At 42.0% G+C, this 13,979-nt stretch overlaps 1 protein-coding gene across 1 annotated transcript in view; it reads right to left on the bottom strand.

The window, feature by feature from the left end:
* Window positions 1-13,979, bottom strand: part of LOC120501083 (proline-rich protein 18-like) — a 40,299-nt gene that overhangs the window by 4,270 nt on the left and 22,050 nt on the right. The gene's annotated exons all lie outside the window — the stretch shown is intronic.

Genomic DNA, 13,979 nt, shown 5'->3' with positions numbered 1-13,979 from the left:
CCGCCGCCCGCGACGCCAAGGCGCCAACGCTGCTCCCGGGGGGCCGGGCGGCCCTGGCCGCCCTCCCGCGCCCCGCCGCCCCCAGGAGGGGATGCTCAGGGGGGGACCCGCCGGTGGGCGACGGGCCCCGGCCTCGCCCTCTGCCCCCGAGGGTTGGAGGGTGCGCGTCAGCCGTGGGCGAGGACAGGCCGCCCACTTCTGCTCTACCCTCTGCGTTATGTGCACCCGGCAGGGAATCGGACACTCTTCAGTCCCTGCGGGGACTGCGATATACTTGAACGTCACAGAGAGGAAAAGTGCAATTGTACGTGGATTTTGTTAATTATAAGTGCGGTGTGTGTGGATCACGAGATATGCATTGGTATTTAAGATTGTTCTGTGCCATGTCTTTTTTTTTTTTTTTTTTCGGAAAAAATATATTTTATTTTTATACGGTTTATATATATAAATATATATATATTGCATAAGGGCATTTTAAAACATTGTATCCCCTCTATTTTTCATATCGTGAATGTCAAACGTTAAACTCTTTTTCCATACCTTTTTTTATCTTGCATTCCAGACTGGTGAAAGATATAAAGAATGTATCAGCTGTTCTCCATGGGTAATATGTGAAATAAAATAAACACAATTACATAAAACACTTCAGTTATGTTGTCTTTAGTGGGGGCAGTGGTCAAGATGAATCATTTCTCACTGTGTTCAGCCCTACTCATGCTAAGCTAGAACGGCAGTCCTGGGACACACCAAAACTCTTCCCTTGCAAACTTTGTTAGCAGCCACCTTATCTCATCAAATGGAGTAAACTCCGAGCCAGAAACGCATCCTAAAATTCCAGGGCAGGTCTGTGGAGAAGGCTCTAAGGCTCTTTTCTACCCACGTTCAAGCCAGGGCTGAAACATGTCACAGCTTGGATTGATCGTGCAAGTTTATTTTTTGCCCTAATTAATCAGAGAAACAACTGCACGCTTCAACATTGCACAACAAAGTAACAGATTTATAGAGGCAGCACGTTCCAAAAATGGTCATGGCAGCTTCCAAGGTTATTTATGTTGAAGGATTTCCTGGGCCACAGTTCAGGTTAAAGTTAAACGGTGACCGGTTCAGTGTGGGGAGAACATTTTGGATAAAAGCTTAGCCTGAGGGATTTTGTTGTTTTGTTCTTTTTGTTGTTTTGTTTTGTTCTCGCTCTATTTTTTTTTTTTAACAAATTCCAAGCAGAGACCAGAAAACAAATGTGAAACTGAGCCTTATTAATGCACCACCAGCACCATCTATTGGTGTCTACTCCTTGCACTCCAAGAAAACAAACCTGAAACCTAAACAAGTGTATTTGAATAACTTCTTGGGTGAAATGAAGCATTTCCTCTATTTTACCATATCTCTGAACATGGTTAACATATGGAGGAGAGGACTGAGGAACAGCAGAACTCAATGCCTTTAGAATAAATGAAGTGGGGATTTAATTTTTTAAAATCTAATATTAAATTCCTCAAGAACATATATTTACAAGAAAAATTGAAAAGAACTGGCAATGACACCTTTCCAGGAAACTGCTGCAAAAATCTTGGGTAGGGATCTTTTGATGAGATACTTGGCATGTAATCACGATTTTTCTTTCCAAACTTTGAAGTTCTGCTCAGAATTGCCTATTTTTAGTTAATTTCTAAGCACTTTCAGCTAAGATTTTTGAAATCCTGAGAGGTGGGTTTTCCACTTGAAACATTATTTTTAAAAGAAAGAAAATCAAAGATAATGACACTTTGACAGTTTTAATTACCTGTTTGTTAATAGCTGGAAGAGAATTTACCTGTCTCCTGCCCTTGGCCTTCTGATCCAGATTTTGCAAGATCTAAGGGATGACACAAATGCATGGACAAGGTATAGCTGCCAGCTGAGAAACAAGCAAGTGGAACCTGGAAATTAGAATTGTTGCTGTTACAAGTTTTGTGGTGCTTGCACTGAGAAATTACAATGTGTAGGTGAAAGATCCTACTCAATGTACACAGCACAAGAACACAATGGCAACAGAACTACCCCATTTAATAGCTACAACGTTTTCCCTATAAGTTCCACAGTTAGTATTTTTACCATCTAAATTTTGGACAGAAGGCTGGATTGGGCTACAGTGTGGTTAAGTATGCACTTGCCATCTAGTTCCTTTTGTTTGTACTGATCTTTTCTTCATTTCCTGCCAAAACCCCACGCAGAGTACCTTTTCTTCCCTCCTTTCTTTTTCACGGATGGAAAACACTTCACTCAAAGCTGAAAGACCCTGCCCAGAACCAGACAGGGCTCAAACCAGCCAGCTGGTGCAGGATGGCACAATTCTGACCTGACTGGAGTTTAGGAAGTGTAGCTTGTGTTTGGAAGGACCAAGAGCACCACCTGCTGCGCCTGTAAGGGGAAGCAAAACTCTCTGCAATAAACAACAACCAAAGAAAGGAAAGATTTGGGGTTTTTTTGAGTTCCCTCCATTCTTTGAAACCAATCTTTGAAACCATGTGTTTTAAAGCACAGACACTGCTGGAGGAGAGATGTCAGAAAGTAGTGAGCAGCCCAAAGGTGGCACACTCTTTGAGTGTAAAGAGCAGCCAGGGAAACCCTGAAAACACGATGTCAGTGGAATTTGGTTAACCTAGGCTAGATAAGCTGGAGAAGAATGGCAGAGCAGGAGAATGGCAGGCAGGGACTCTTTCCCATACACCATCCTCAGTTCTAGGTTTCGGGGAATGGGTTTATAAGGGGTAGAATATATCAAGACAGCATCCTCTCTTCTCATCCTTTTCTGCACCAGCCCCAGGTGTAAGCTGCCCAGGTGAAAGCTCTTCCTCCTGCCCAAGCAGGGGATGATACTGAAAAACCCTGGTGAAGCATCTTTTCACTTCATCCCATAAAGCAAAATGTTGGGCATGAATGCTTAAATAGTGGCTGAAGTTCATCCATGATCTAGATTAAAATCTCTGACAAGTGTAAGGATTTGGGGCTTCAGGGAGAACAAGACTGTGAAACAGCACATGAAAGAGAACATCCTCCTATTATAGTAGAAGTTCAAGAAGAGCTCTGTACTTAGGTCAAAGCCAGCTTATGCTGTAATGTGTCAGATGAGAAGTGGAAGATGTCATCAAATGCCTCCAAAATCAGGAGTATCTGTTTACACACCACCTTGGTTAAAATATTCGTTTCTAAGAACAGTCTGGTGTCCCACAGGACAGTATTTCAAAGGCTGCTAAAAACATGACTCGAAGTTCAAACAAGGCTCTAAATTAAAATTAAGTTTTGCAATGGTAAATATGTATTGGAGCAGGAATTCATCCTTGTCCACCAGTCTGTTCAAGAGCAGATGCCAAAGGAGTGGTCACCATTCTCAGCACAGCTTCTACAGCAAAGTGTCAGAAGAGTTTGTGGAGTATTCTTTAGGAGTGATTACTCTGTTTTGTACCTACCCTGGGGACACCCTATGGCAGACAAAAAAAATATATTCTATTTAATTCTATTCTATTTAATTAGTCTATGCTATTCTATCCAAAATTCTTCACTATAGACAATTTTTCATTACCAAAATGGATTCCAAAGGCTATTTTTATTTCAGAAAGTTTTTTGGGCTTCATTATTAGTTCTACATGGAATGATGGCAAGGTGCCTAAAATGCTGATATATACAAGGACCTCCCCATGAAGCCCGAGTACAGGTCCCCTAACCTGGAAGAGAAAAACAAGGAATTATTTTTCTTTCTCCAGTTGGCACCACAACATTTTCTTTAAGCAGCCATGTCACGTGAACAACCACAAAAATTGTTTGTTCTCCAGTTACATCAGAAAGTGGTGTGAGTTCTTCCACTGTTACCTAGGAACAACTTCTACTGCATCCAAAAAGTGGAGCCACTGGTGTACTTTCAGATGATTATCAAAATCTGCAAAGCATCTCGGTCCATGCTAAGAAGAACTGCAGTCAGGTGCCAGATATAAACTCTTTCTGCAAGCACAATGACAGAAAGGGGAATACTAATGAATACTTTGGCACATATGAAGCCTTTTCTGGCTCATTGAGTACCCCAAGGACAGCAAGTCATAATTAAAGCCAATAATGGCAACTCCAGACAGCCATCCAAATAGTTTCCTTGTGCCGTCAATTCACCGTTTCATATTATCTCACATCATACTTAAGTAGTGTGGAGCACACAGGCATCAGGAGAAAGAATTCCAGCATGACTGAGTACAACCAATAAGGAAATCCAATTATGCCTAATTAAAATCTATTTATTGCATTCACAAGGGTTTGCTTTTATTATCCAAATATTTTTTAAGGAACAGGGCTTTTTTCCCCCCAAATAATTTGTGTCAGCTTTGAAATTGTTTTAGTCTTTAAATACTTAATTCTTTGGAGTGAGGCCATGTATCCTTCATGAGAAGAAGGAGCATAATTTGTTCATGAGGTAAAAAAACTTTGCTATGTAAAAGCCTTTTTACTACAAACTATGTACACTAGTCAAAATGCTTGGTAATGTCTCCAAATGAAAAACAAATGGTCCCATTAAGACCAGAATCAATGTTAATGATTTGATAAGACTGGAGTGTTTTGCATGCAACATTCCCAACAAACACAACAGCAATGAGGATGCCAAATGAATTTTTTAGCTTTTTTTTGATTCTGTGATAACTTTTACAAAACATTTAACTAGACCTCCTTGAGTCTCTCATCCACTTACAAAATCCTGGGGTTTTCCAAATTCAAGAAAGATCTTTTGTACCCACTGAAGGCACATATTTTGTAATAAATTCTGACTCTGAGAATAGGTTTACAAAATAAGTATTCTTCCAATACTTTCTGTAAGTTGTCACTTTGAAAATTACATGCAACTTTCCCATCAGTTATCAAAAGGTTTTCATTTTCTTCATACTTTTCTAACATGGTGTAAAAAGCAAACAAACAGATGTCTGGGTCTTAATCTCTGATGTCCAGCAGTATGGGCAGAAATGGGAGAACAAACAAACCGGATCTTATCTGTTAGTTCAGGAGCACACTGAGCAGATCATCAAACAAACATGCTTATTGTCCTTTTAAGAGGTGCTCACTGGGACAGGAGTTCCATGACGCTGAATCACTCCAAGACTGAAAAGCAGCGTGTAATTCATCCCCCTGCTGTTACAGCCCAGCACAGGAGGGTGTGTGCACTCCTCGTTCCCCCGATGTGACCCAGCTCTGGTGTCTCTCTGCTGGAAAGCACCAAACTCTCAGGGGCCACCACACTTCCCTGCCTGCCCATGAGGGCTCAGGAGCAGCTCTGACTGCACGCTGGAAGAGGACAGCTGCACCTTGTAAAATATAATAAATAAAAATATGTCTGTTCTCTTTAGAGACAAGGAAAAGGTGAGGGATTTTAAGTCCCTTTTCTTAAGTAATTTTTCTCCCGAGGCTGTGCAGCCCTGCATCTCATTCTGCATAAGGAACACATTCATAATCTGGCCTTTATTGATAAACAACATGAAAAAAATGCAACTGGCATATATCAATAGTCCCCTTACTGCCTACAGACATCAGACATGCTGGTGTGATGAACTGGTGAGCCAGATAGGAATCTTAGCAACAAATCCCAGGCCTGAGACTGATCCCATCTAATTGAAACAAAACTTCTACTGACTTCAGCAGGAAGAAAATCTAAGCCCCAGCTTTCTTTCAAAAACATGTCTATTTTTATACCAAAAGGACTGTATTGTAAATTTTACTTTATAATTCATTTATTCCCAATTTCTCATTTTGAACACTGAAGAAACTACTAAAAGATACAAGTAAGGAATGGGATCCCTGTCAAAAAGAAGGAATACAAATTCAGACTCTCCACTTAATCTGAAATGAATTCAGCAATGTATGCTTATTGCTGCTGCTCTGAGAGGATGTGGTGCTGCTGGCAGTGACAACTTCAGCAAAATACATGCGTCAAGTGTGTCACTAAATGTGTTCATGAGCAGGGATGGAATCCCAGAAACTTCCAGTGCTCTTGTCCAAAACCCAGGCTTCAATTTTTATTTTATGCAGTAGGACTTTGGAGTGTTTTAAACAGTAAGACTTTATACAGTAGCATTTCCTTCCTCCTCTTTCTTCTCTTTATGTTAAAAAAACCCAAAACTTGCTACCTATTTTGAAGTGCTGGAAAAGGATGTATCTGGACAGCTCAAGTGAGAGAGGAATTCCATAGCTCACAGCAGAGACTGGCAGTCAATCAAAGTGCACACACCAGCACTTTGTTATAATATTTGCACAAGGCCATCAATATCTGTTTAATGAAGGATATAAAGAGATTTGCACAAAGAAGTGAGTCCTACAGAGCTGAAGATGATTTACTGAGAAATAGTTTGTGTCCTCTTACCCCAACCTGATTTAATTAACTCCTGGTAATGGGGGAAAAACAACCCCTTATGTTACAAGTGCATGAGGGCCAATAAACCTGATTTATTGTCTCAACCACACTGCAAGACAGACAGAAACAAATGATGCGTTTTTTCCATGGAATGTTGTTAGAGTGTGTGCACAAAGATATTTTCCTTCTCCTAGTGCATCTGTACAACTTTGCTGCCATCTGCTGCCTGCTGAAGACAAACAAATCACTCTAAAATGAGAGCTGGATGCCAGTGGCATGGAGCTGCTGCCAGTGGGGAGGGAGGCCTGGCTTTAAAAGTGTTTTATAGCTGCCCTGTGCTGGTTACTCAATATGCTGAGTAAGGCAGAGACTCAGATTTTTCATTCCTCCTGAGCTTTACTCAGAAAAAACAGGAACAGCACAATACCTTTATATATTCTGAGGAGATGGAGAAAGGAACTATCCTGATACTACTTTTGCCTTCTGGGCTACCAAGAGAAAGTAGCAGAATTTTTTTAGAAAATACTGCTTTCAAGGTGTGACATGAAGAGATAAAAGGAGAACACTGGCTCCTGTGCTGCACGAAGGACCTATTTATTGAAGAGTAAAGAAGGCTGAAGTTAGAAAACACCAGGAGTGCCTTTTTCCTGTGCTGCAGGAAGGACCTATTTATTGAAGAGTAAAGAAGGCTGAACTTAGCAAACACCAGGAGAACTCATGGTAGGAGAGATATGCACATGCTCTTCATTTCTACACACAGAGCTCTTTCAAAGGCAGGAGTCAGGACAGTGTGCTGAGTCAGACTGATCTGTTTCTCTGCCTCAGGCATAAACAACACCACCTCAGCAGTAGTCAGGTATGAGCTGTCAGCTTCCACAATCAAATAACATCTAACTGTTATAAACAGAAGGGATTATTTTCAGAAAAAAAAAAAAGCTGCATTGAAATCACAGTTGTATTTACTCTACATAATTATGTAACTTATACACACTTAATATAAGTACCCTTATTTTAATGAATGGCATGTTGCAAAATGTTTTCATTGTAACATATAGTCCAAAAACACACAAGAAGGAAGTATCATATCTGTATGAAAGGCTGCTTCAAATTCTATTAATTCTCACTAGAGACAGTAGAAATGGCTTTTAAAAGATTGTAAAGATCTCTTGGCTCATATGAGGGATTTTTACATTTTGTTTTAATCCTGCCTAGAAACTCAACCAGGCATTGAAAAATGGACCTTCCATCAACATAGTTATTTTCATCTCTATGACTGTAGAGTTTCTTCAAAAATTATCTTCCGTATGATGCTGATATAGAAGATGCAACCCTTTTTTCATAATGGATTTAAAGTACTAGCTGAAACACTTTGGAATCCGTGCTGGTTACCTTTTCTCTCTCCTGGACACACAGGGATACACTAGTTAGGGCACACCATGGACCTTCAGCCAGGACATTACTTCATGGACTTCACATGGAAGCACAGAAACACAGACAAGTAAACACACTTGCCCAGGCTTGAGAAACAGGACTGCTGTCACCTCCAGTAATAACCAAGCAACCCACACATACATCAGACCTCTTCCATCAAAGCCTGGAGTTCACTGGAGGAGGCCCCCATGTGAGAGACCAAAGTCCACTGAGAACATAAAGAGCAGTGCTCAGCAGCCAGGTCACCCTTCCTTCAGTCCTGAAACAAAGGCCTGTGCAAAACCCAGTCTAAACAGTCCTACTGCAAAACCAGTTGCTAGGGGACTCCAGATTTCAGTCAAATTAGTATTTTGAAATAGTAGCTTTTATATAAAAGTATGGCCAGAAAGGGTTTCAAAATGCTATTTCAAATTCTGTTCTAGGTCTTGTTTTGTTTTCCAGTTAGGATTCCATTTTATTTTCTGACTAAAACCACAGAACTTTGAAGCCACCAGTTGCTAAATTAGACTGGATTTTAACTCTGACAGCTCTCATGTATTCAAGGTAAATGGGGTGGAGAGAAAAAAAAAATCTATGATGGGGAAAGGGACCAGAGTTTTGTGATAGGCCACATCAGAGATGCTGAGGGAGAAAAAATTACCTCAAAGGGACCAGAGTTTTGTGTTAGGCCACATCAGAGATGCTGAGGGAGAAAAGTGACCTTCCAGGTCAGTGTCCAGCAGCAGCAAGGAGTCAGCATGTTGAACATCATCAGGAAAGCTACTGAGAATCATTAAAGTGGTAGATGAGGTGAATGAAAGTGAAGTGTCACTCATCCAATCCTGCAATATTACAGCAGAGCTGGGGAGGTGGGGAAGGCCCTGAAACAGGCAGGGGAATGGTATCACAGATAACAGTAGCAAAGCAAATGCTACAGGCAAGAGGCAGAGCTGTGCCTCCTAATGCAGTGATGCTGGGAGAGTATGAGAACAGACCACAGGAAGTGGCCAGGTCCTCACAGTGTCCCTGAACTCTGCCTCCTTTCACTGCAGGAGACTGGCCCACACATTGCCCCAGCCAGGCTGGGGTTCTAACCCAGTCAGAAGTGTCTAACAACACTTCTTGTGTTGTTGTGAACAAAGCCTCTGTGTTGAGCATCCCCTCCATGCAGGAAAAGCCACTCTGCTGTGCTGTACTGAGAGAGTGAATGCTGGCCGGGCTGTAGCAGATGACTGGAAACTGGCTAATGAGGGTGTGTGGGGTTAGAAACACACACACCATAACAGATACCTACAGGGCTGCTCAATCTGTGTGCCCACACACCCTCCAGCAGCAGCCTGAAACTCTCCAGGACTGAAAGGTTAGAAGAAAATGACCTGTTCTCAGTGAGGCCTTGCAGTGCAGATAAAAAAGAGACTCAAACTCTCTGGAGGCAGAACAACTGGCATTGAAGAGTCAGTAATTGTTACTACTGTCACAAGTACTTGGGAGGATTATAGAAACAACTGTTTAACTACTTCAAAAGTGCTGCAGAGTGGAATAAAACATATGAATAGGAACTATTCTAGCCATGTTCTCCTATCTCTTAATTGCTGCTTGTTTATGAACAGTGTGTCAGTGCTTCTTGTCAACCACTGTAGCAAGAGAGAAACCACTTCTTTTGGCTTCAGTTGAGAACAGAGGAGGGTTGTGACATGACCTATAGCTTAACTGAATGATTCAATAAAAGAAAAAAATGCACAGGTAAGAAGCTGCTTCTTTGCTTTCACGTGTCTTGCATAGTTTTGAAGGCACAAGGTTTTGTTGATGAAGGGCTTTACTTTTACCCTGCTTTCTTACCAGCCTCTCTGCTGATGAAGGATGAATAGGGAAAGTGTTGACCTTTCTCTCTATGTTCCAGTTAATAAATACAAATAACACTTTCTTGTATCTGTGCCCAGTTTGGATAAAACACAGTCTGATAGATACTGTATCCCAGATGTTACATCTGATAATTAGGCAGCTTTAAAATGCAACATAGCTGAATGTATTAAAACCACTAAAATAAAATTAAACCTTCATCCCGGTCATATTTTTTTTTTCTGCAGGAAAACCCAGGTTTTGCCTTGAAAAGGTCAGAGCAAAGAAGCAGCATGGTGATGTAGAGGAAGGTAACTTTTAATTCTGCTTGTCTGTATTAAATACTTTTCAGTAAACTGCTCATTAGTTGCCTCTCATAGGCAAAACAGCCAGTTGGTGAGCTCTCTTGCTTTTGTGCATTCTAACACACTTCTAGCATGATCCAGAAAATCCAGGCAAGGGGTAATATATGTGATTACATGACTTGTTATCTTAAATGGTTTCATATGTGGTATTTGCTCCAGTTATTTGACATGACTCAAGTTGACCTCATTGTTTGTATGCTTGAAAGGGAACAATTATGCAACTGCTAAATGGTATGGAAGACAGCAGTGCCACATGAGACAGGAAAGAAAATAGGAATGCAATGTCTACTAAGCTGTCAAAATGTCTGACACCAACATAATAAGTTTATTTTCTTTGTATGGTCCTCTACTAAGAGTAATGAAAAGCTAACATTCATGCTGTAAATCTGGATTAATCATGACAACTTGTAGCTTTTATTGTCATTTGGAACCTACAATTTTTGTGGTTCTTTGTATATTTTCTGACAAGTTTTGCATTTGCCAGAATAACAAAAAATAAAATTACTAAAGGAGACAACAGTGGCTCTAAAAATAGCATTTTATGACAATGCTGTCAAATGATAACATACATAAAATGATGCACATGTATCTTTAGTTACAAAATCTTTGTATATACTTAATGTGAGTTTGGCAACATCTTACGGAGGATGTTGAAGCAAGTACATCTTTAGTTTTATCAGTGGTTTACAAAAAACACTGATGAAATAACATAGCATTAGCTAAAACTAGACAAAATGCAAGCACTATAATTTTCTTGCTAATGCTGACCTGCTTGCAATGTATTTGTATTAACAAGTTAGAAAAAGAAGGATGGAAGAGTCCTGGAAAATTCACTGGTATCTATTTAATCTGGTTTTCAAGTTCTTTATTTCAGTTTTCCTGGCAGCTATTTCACATTTTTGCAGGGGAAAGCATGTAACATCTTATGAAACTGCAAGGCATCCTCTGAAAACTATTTTGCTTGATTTCAAACCACCTTGAAGCCTTTACAGAGGTTATAGAACAAAGACATCCTATTGCTGGGCAGCCTCTGACTCCAGTCTCCTCACCCAGCAGGGGTGGCCAGCGATTGACTGGCTGGCCAGCACCCATCTGAAGCAGCCCCCATCGGAAGCAGCACCAGCTGAAGAAGCACCCAACTGAAGCAGCATCCAGCTGAACCAGCACCCATCTGAAGCAGCCCCCATCGGAAGCAGCACCAGCTGAAGAAGCACCCAACTGAAGCAGCATCCAGCTGAACCAGCACCCATCTGAAGCAGCCCCCATCGGAAGCAGCACCAGCTGAAGAAGCACCCAACTGAAGCAGCATCCAGCTGAACCAGCACCCATCTGAAGCAGCCCCCATCGGAAGCAGCACCAGCTGAAGAAGCACCCAACTGAAGCAGCATCCAGCTGAACCAGCACCCATCTGAAGCAGCCCCCATCGGAAGCAGCACCAGCTGAAGCAGCCCCCAGCTGAACCGGCGCCAGCTGAAGCAGCACCCAGCTGAAGCAGTATGGCTGCGTGCTGCGCTCCGAGGTGAGCACGTCCTGCTGACTCCATAGCAAACCAGCTTAACTAGGACTGCCACAGACTGCTGAAGGTACCTCAAGGCAGTGCTAAACCAAGCCATAATTAAAGAGTTTATTGGGCGTTTGGTACTGATCCCAGTATCCTGGCTAAAGCCCACACATGAGGAATTGCATATTGTATTCCCTAGTTCTTCCTCCTCTCTCTGTGTTTTCTATTCCCTGTTCTACAGGTCTCTGGGGATGGTCAAGAAATGCTCTAGTGAAGAATTGGAGAAAGGAAACTTCAGAAAAAATAGTGAACACCTTTGGCTTTCACACAGGCCTGGCCATCAATACGTGGTGGTTTGTATATTCCCTAGTTCTTCCTCCTCTCTCTGTGTTTTCTATTCCCTGTTCTGCAGGTCTCTGGGGATGGTCAAGAAATGCTCCAGTGAAGAATTGGAGAAAGAAAACTTCAGAAAAAATAGTGAACATCTTTGGCTTTCACACAGTCCTTTCACATCAATATGTGCTGGTCTCCTACACAGCATAATAAGCTTTCCTGCTCCTAGTGGTAGAATCACTGATGCACATGGAGAAGACAAGAGCCTAGAGAAGATGTGTGCTGCTTTGGGGCTGAGGTAATTGTCTGCGCTGGAATGGAGCTGTGCTTTGGATTTGTGCTGAACACAAAGTTGGTCATACAGAGATGTTTTTGTTACTCTGAGCAGGGCTTACACAGAGCCGAGGCCTCCTCTGCTTCCCGTAGGCCTTGCTGGTGAAGGAGCTGCAGGAGCACAAGAAGCTGCCAGGGGACACGGCCCAGGACTTGTGACCCCAAGTGACCCAAGGATGTTCCATGTTGTACGGCATCGTGCTCAGTATATAAAGTGGGGGAAGAGGAAGGAAGTGGGGGGACATTTGGAGGGATGGCCTTTGTCCCCCCAAGTCACTGGTGCCGTGAGGGAGCCCTGCTCTCCTGGAGATGGCTGAACACCCGCCTGCCCAGAGGAAGGAGGGGATTCATTCCTTGTTTCGCTTTGCTTGTGTTTTGTACAGCTTTTGCTTTTCCATTAAACTGTCTTTATTTCAACCCCATGAGTTTTGCAGCCTTTCCCCTTCTGATTCTCTCCCTGACCCCAAGGGACAGTGAGCAGCTGCCCGGAGCTTGGTGGCTGGCTGGGGTGAAACCACAGCACCATGACAAAGCATTCTTTGGGAACAGGAAGGCCACTGCTGCCAGCTCTGAGGGAGGCTGACATTGGTGCCTGAGGATTTATTAACATTTTCCCCAGATGATCTTGCCTCCAGATACTGGTTTCTTTCAGTATGTGAGTAGGAAGATCAGTTTTAATTAGCATGACTTTAAAGATGACCGAAGCAAATACCAATTACTGTCAGTCAACAGGGTGATTACAGCTACCTCAGACACATTGCAACAGAGGAGTGGTTGCTTTATTTATGTGTTAGAAGTGGATGGCAAAGGAAAGCAAATATCCTGATTTAGCTCACAGCCTTGGAATCAAGAGGAGGAGAAAAATATTTTTGCTTGCCATGACATATTTAGTGTTTTATTCTGGATTTCCTGGGACTTCTCTCAAATATTTAGTGCCACAGAAACAAGAGGGAAAAAGTAAATATACCAGAAACCCTCAGAGCAGAGGGCTTTTGTCTCTCTCACTGATTAGCCCAGATGTTCCTTCCTAAGTTCATTGCTATGGCATTCCTTGTTGGAGGTTTCAGAATGATTATCCCAAACAGAATGCCTTGGGAAGGTAATGGTTTCTCTGCATGTGTCCAGGTCATTCTGACCTAACCCCTTCCTAACATTACCAGACAACTGGCTCACTGCCAGAGTGCTCAACAAATTTAACATGCCATTAGAAGGATTATGGTCTGTGTCCAGTACAGATTTTCTGCAACTCCAACTGTTGTGAAAATGCCTGGAATATTCAAATATTGCTTGTCCTGGGCAGAGATAGAGTAGGATTTTTTGTTTTGTTGACTCTTGTCTGAAAAGCTCCTCCAATCTTTGAGTTATTTTTATCCACGTCTAACTAGGAAGAGTTTTGAAACAGCATTTAGCTAAAAAGGGAAGCTGACATAAAAGTGAGTGCCAACTTCCCAAATGCTAAATTACAATTACTTTCCTGCCTCACTGCTACCCATGAAGAATGTGGCTACACAGATAACCCACGGATTGTGGTACCAATCTTCAACACAGCTACATTTGATGAAAATTTCACAAACTACAGAATCAGACAGATGAGTGGTATGGGGGCCCTGTCTGTGGGCTTGTGGGGACATCTCTGTCCCTGAATTAAGTTACTTTTTTTACCAAAACCTTACTCTTACTGGGCTTGGTGACACTGTTTCCTGTTTCTTGTAGTCCTGTGTTGTGTACCCTTCACAGAACAACAATACAGGTTCCTTGTGCAATATAAGTTGTCAAAAAAAAAAAGTGCATGTAACAGCACACACTATGGACAACAACGCCTAATCCAGAAGATCTGAGT

The sequence above is a fragment of the Passer montanus genome, unplaced genomic scaffold (genome assembly GCF_014805655.1).
Source record: "Passer montanus isolate IOZ18808 unplaced genomic scaffold, ASM1480565v1 scaffold2, whole genome shotgun sequence".
NCBI lineage: Eukaryota > Metazoa > Chordata > Aves > Passeriformes > Passeridae > Passer > Passer montanus.
Note: the sequence above shows the minus strand (reverse complement) of the source record. Positions and strands in the feature narration are given on the sequence as shown.